This window comes from Nematolebias whitei, chromosome 13, assembly GCF_014905685.2.
Source record: "Nematolebias whitei isolate Nwh7 chromosome 13, NemWhi1, whole genome shotgun sequence".
NCBI classification, from domain to species: domain Eukaryota; kingdom Metazoa; phylum Chordata; class Actinopteri; order Cyprinodontiformes; family Rivulidae; genus Nematolebias; species Nematolebias whitei.
The window spans coordinates 32,632,741-32,638,944 of NC_056510.1; positions in this window are offsets into that span (position 1 = coordinate 32,632,741).

The following is a 6,204-nucleotide window of genomic DNA, read 5'->3' on the forward strand; positions in this document are numbered from 1 at the left end:
ACTTTTTTGGATTTTTCTACCTGGATTATTGAGCATGCATCAGGATATTTTGAATCACTTTGGCCAGGATTGCCTCAAACTAGTAAGAAAGTTTGAGAAAACAGCAAGGAAGAGGGCAGACTACAGGAACCACTTGCGATTCAACCTCAGATGTCGACAAAGTGGCATCATTCCCAAGAGCCTGGAACTAAAATCATCGGTCAGCGGGCACCGGGCAAGCAAGATCCTTCAGAAGGCACAAACCCAGCTGCTGAATGAACGGGTGAGACAGACCAATTTTACTATTGAGGCCTTGAAGGCCAAAGAAGTGCACATTAAACAGAAGCTAACTATGTGTCTAGATCAGACCACACTTCAGCAAGTGTTGGACTGTACAGATCAGGCACGCTTAGCACAGCATGTCAAGTCCAAGACTCGACAACAAAACAAGTTTAATTTACTAATAACTCATCAACAACATCACTATTCCAATAACAACACATTCAGGGTAGGACAACACTCCAGTAGTCAATTACATGCCAGGGAGACAGAAAAGTGGGTGAAGAATTTATCTGACAGACAGCTCACCCAGCCTGAGACAGAGATTCTTGCCAGGGGACTGAACTTTGCGGTTGCACCAAGGACAATTCCTCTGGTGGAGATGATCACAGCAACAGAATCAGCCATCCGCAACAACAAAATGAAAGAGGGTGAAGCAGAACAGCTCAGACTCAAAGTTTCATCCTGCCTCAGCAATGCCAAACCACCACCTTCCAACATCAGTAGAGAGGGATGCACTCACCACTCTTAGCAAGGACAAAAACATCATCATTCTCCCAGCAGACAAAGGAAGGTGCACAGTGATTTTGAACCAGAAAGACTATCATGAGAAAGTTATGACACTCCTTAGTGACTTAACCACTTATGAACCTCTGAAAAGAGATCCAGGAAGTGGTTACAAGAAGAAGTTAAAAGATTGCCTGAAAAATTTGGAGCAGGACAAGGCTATTGACCTATTCTGTACCACAGACTGTACCCAGGGGAGGCCACACCTAGTCTGTATGGTTTACCTAAAATCCACAAACAAGGTGTACCTTTAAGACCTATTGTTAGCATGATTAACTCTGTCACTTACAATGTTTCCAAATATCTGGCGTCTGTACTCATCCCTTTAGTTGGCAGCTCAGAAAACCACATACAGAACACCATGGACTTTGTGGATAAGGTGAGGGATGTCATCATGGAGACTGATGAAACAATGGTCTCTTTTGATGTCACATCACTCTTTACGTGCATTCCTGTTGATGATGCAGTAGAGGTGGTCAGTTTAAGATTAAAATCAGACACCACTCTGAGCAGCAGGACCACGCTTTCCACAGAACAACTGTGTCAACTCTTGAAACTGTGCCTGCAGTCAACCTACTTCACATATGGGGAGCAATATTATAGGCAGAAACATGGGTGTGCTATGGGGTCTCCAGTTTCTCCTATTGTTGCCAACCTGTACATGGAGGAGGTAGAAAAGAGAGCCTTGACGTCCTTTTCAGGGACACCACCAAGTCATTGGTTCAGGTATGTTGACGACACCTGGGTTAAAATTAAATCTCAGGAAGTCCAACATTTTGCTGACCACATCAACTCTGTGGATAAATACATCAAGTTCACATGAGAAGATGGAAAAAAATGGCAAGTTGGCTTTCTTGGACTGTGAGGTCTCAGTCTCTGATAGAGGACATTTGCAAACCGAGGTGTACCGCAAACCCACCCACACAGACCAGTATTTGCAGTTTGACTCCTATCACCCTTTGGAGCACAAGTTAGGAGTCATCAGGACTCTGTATCACAGAGCAGACAGCATCCCCACTAGCTCAGGAGCCAGGCAGAAGGAGAAATCCTACACAAAACAGACTCTAGAGCAATGTGGATATCCTAACTGGGCCTTCCTGAAAGCAGAGAAGAAACCCAAACAGGACTCCAGTCAGCCATCAGGTGAAAAGGAGGAACCCAGACCCAGACCAGTGGTCATTCCGTATGTTGAGGGGGTATCAGAGAAACTGAGACGTTTATTTTCCAAACATAACGTCCCAGTGGCTTTTAAACCCCAAAATACATCACGGCAAAAACTGGTTCATCCCAAAGATCCAGTCCCCCGGCACAAACAGAGTAATGTTGTATATGCTGTTCAGTGTCAGGAGGGCTGTGATCAGTCTTACATCAGGGAAACTAAACAGCCACTGGCCAAAAGGATGGCTCAGCACAGAAGATCAACATCATCAGGCCAGGATTCTGCGGTCTACACTCATCTCCAGGCCAGCGGTCACTCTTTCAAGGATGAAGATGTTCACATCCTGGACAGAGAGGAACGATGGTTTGAGAGAGGAGTAAAGGAGGCCATCTTTGTGAAAAGAAACCGTCCATCATTAAACAGGGGTGGAGGCCTCCGGGTTCAACTGTCCCCCTCTTACAATGCTGTGATTGCTAGTATCACTCAGCCCTCTGTGAGTAGTAAACAGCCATCAGTGTGCTAATGACCCATTGTGTTAGGCTTATGGTCCTTCTTGAGCATGTGATCAGCTGGTTTTGGTTGTCAGCAGCAAACTGGTTGATCCACTCTAAGAAGGTGCTATTTAAGAGACTGAGCTGAAAACAGCACCTCAGACTGAGGAAGTCTCTTGGATGAGAGACGAAACGTTTCTAGATTTTTTTGCTTTGTTTTGTTTTTTGGTTTTTTGAATGTCCAGAGGACCAGATTGAACTTTTTTGGATTTTTCTACCTGGATTATTGAGCATGCATCAGGATACTACTCACCAGTGTTAAATCACACATATAGTAGTCAGACGCTATAAGTTGGGAGGGGCAGAAACCGCCGTAGAACCCAACGAATCAGCAGAAATACCTTTGAATAGGGTTAAACCATTGCAGCCCCTAGGAGGACGAACACGCTACTCCCACCAATGGGCAGTCGGACTTCCGACAACTGTGAAAAGTTCAAAAAAGGTCCAAAGGGCTGAAGCCCTGAATTGAACCGCGCGCGAAAAGAAAAAAGGAGCAGAGCTGCGGATGACATCGGGCTATATAGCCTCTGATTGGTCATCCATGTCACACCTGTGACTCCGTTGGTATTATTACTTGAACAGCGCATGCGGGAAGTGAACATTCAGTGCTTTCAGCACTGCCCTCTGGCGGTCAGGAGGGATGAAATAGAACCCCAAATTCAGTATCTCAGAAAATTAGAATATTACTTAAGACATTCATACATACATTTGAAACTAACCCCAGGAAAAACCCTTGTATCATATGATGGGACTTCTCTTTTCACTTGCATACCCATCTCTGAAGCAATAGAAACAGTCAGAAAACAACTTCTACAAGACAAGGATTTAATCAACAGGACCAACTTCACCCCAGACCAGATCTGCGCCCTGTTGGATCTCTGCCTCTCCACAACTTATTTCAAGTTCAATGACAGTTTTTACAGACAGAGGCACGGCTGTGCCATGGGATCTCCAGTGTCACCCATTGTTGCCAATCTCTACATGGAGGAAATGGAACAGAGAGCCCTAAACTCCTTTGAGGGAACAACGCCAAGCCATTGGTTCCAATATGAGGATGATACCTGGGTCAAAATCCAAGCCAAGAAAATAGAAGCGTTCACCAGACACATTAACTCAGTCGATAACAACATGAAGTTCACCAGGAAGGATGCAAACGACAACAAGCTGCCTTTTTTGGACTGTTTGATTCAGATGGAAAGAGAGGACAGCCTTAACATTGAAGTTTACAGAAAACCAACCCACACAGACCAGTATCTTCTGTTTGACTCTCACCATCCACTGGAACACAAACTCTCTGTCATCAGAACTTTACAGCATTGGGCCGAACGCATCCCCACAAAGACAGAAGGGAAGGAAAAGGAACAGAAACACATCCAAGATGCTCTCCAAACATGTGGCTATCCCATCTGCGCTTTGGTCAAGTCAGCGAGGAAATCTACAAAACACACTAATAAACAGAAATAGGAGAACAACAGACGGAAAAACATTGTCATCCCTTATGTTGCTGGAGTATCAGAGAAATTCAGAAGGATTTTCAACAAACACAACATCCCAGTACATTTCAAACCCAGCAGGACTCTCAGACAGAGACTGGTCCACCCTAAAGACAAAACACCCATACACAAACAGAGTGGTGTAGTGTATGTGGTCCAGTGCAGCGAGGACTGTCCAGACCTCCACATTGGAGAAACTAAACAGCCTCTTCACAGACGCATGGTTCAACACAGGAGAGCTATTTCCTCAGGACAAGATTCAGCTGGGCCCCCTCCCTGGGCTGCCACCTTACCGTGGTGGAGGGGTTTGAGTGTCCCAATGATCTTAGGAGCTATGCTGTCAGGGGCTTTACGCCCCTAGTAGGGTCACCCAAGGCAGACAGGTCCTAGGTGAGGGACCAGACAAAGTGTAGCCCAAAGACCCCGATGATGAGTGAAATAAACGGACTTAATGTTCCCTTGCCCGGACGTGGGTCACCGAGGCCCCACTCTGGAGCCAGGCCTGGAGGTGGGGCATGCGGGCGAGCGCCTGGTGGCCGGGCTTTTACCCATGGAGCTCGGCCGGGCACAACCCGAAAAGGAGACGTGGGTCCCCCTCCCATTGGCTCACCACCTGTGGGAGGGGCCAAAGTGGTCGGGTGCAATGTGGGATGGGTGGTGGCTGAGGGTGGGGACCCTGGCGGTCTGATCCTCGGCTACAGAAGCTGGCTATTGGGACGTGGAATGTCACCTCACTGGTGGGGAAGGAGCCTGAGCCGGTGTGTGAGGCTGAGAGGTTCTGGCTAGAAATAGTCAGACTCACCTCTATGCATGGCTCTGGCTCTGGAACCAGTTTCCTTGAGAGGGGCTGGACACTCTTCCACTCTGGAATTGCCCCTGGTGAGAGGCGCCGAGCAGGAGTGGGCATACTTACTGCCCCCCAACTTGGTGCCTGTGTGTTGGGGTTCACCCCGGTGAATGAGAGGGTGGCCTCCCTCCGCCTACGTGTGGGGGGACGGGTTCTGACTGTCATTTGTGCTTATGCACCAAACGGCAGTTCAGATTATCCACCCTTTTTGGAGTCCTTGGAGGGGGTACTGGAAAGTGCACCTCTTGGGGACTCCCTTGTTCTGCTGGGGGACTTCAATGCTCATGTAGGCAATGACAGTGAGACCTGGAGGGGTGTGGTTGGGAGGAACGGCCCCCCTAATCTGAACCAGAGTGGTGTTCTTTTGTTGGACTTCTGTGCTCGTCATGGATTGTCAATAACGAACACCTTGTTCAAGCATAACGGTGTCCATATGTGCTCTTGGCACCAGGACACCCTAGGCCACAGTTCAAAGATCGACTTTGTCATTATCTTATCTGATCTGCGGCCACATGTCTCGGACACTCGGGTGAAGAGAGGGGCGGAGCTGTCCACTGATCACTACCTGGTGGGGAGTTGGCTCCGATGGTGGGGGAGGATGCTGGTCAGACCTAGCAGACCCAAACGTATTATGAGGGTTTGCTGGGAACATCTAGCAGAGTCTTCTGTGAGACAGAGTTTTAACTCCCACCTCTAGGAGAACTTCGAACAGGTTCCGAGGGAGGTGGGGGACATTGAGTTTGAGTGGACCATGTTTCGTGCCTCTATTGTCAAGGCGGCTTACTGGAGCTGCGGCCGCAAGGTTGTCGGTGCCTGTTGCGGCGGCAACCCTCGAACCCGATGATGGACACCGTCGGTGAGGGATGCTCTCAGGCTGAAGGAGTCCTATCGGGCCTTTTTGGCCTGTGGGACACCGGAAGCAGCTGATGGGTACCGGCAGTCCAAGCAACAAGCGGCTCGGGTGGTCGCTGAGGCAAAAACTCGGGCATGAGAGGAGTTCGGAGAGGCCATGGAAAATGACTTCTGCACGGCTTCGATGCAATTCTGGTTCACCATCCGGCCTCTCGGGGGGTGAAAGCGGTACACCACCAACACTGTTTATAGTGGGAGTGGTATGCTGCTGACCTCAACTCGGGATGTCGTGGGTCGGCGGGATGTCGTGGGTCGGTGGGCGGAATACTTTGAAAACCTCCTCAATCCCACCGGCACGTCTTCCACTGAGGAAGTGGAGCCTTGGGACTCTGGGTCGGGCCCTCCAATCTCTGGTGCTGAGGTCACCGAGGTGTTTAAAAAGCTCCTCGGTGGCAGGGCCCCAGGGGTGGATGAGAT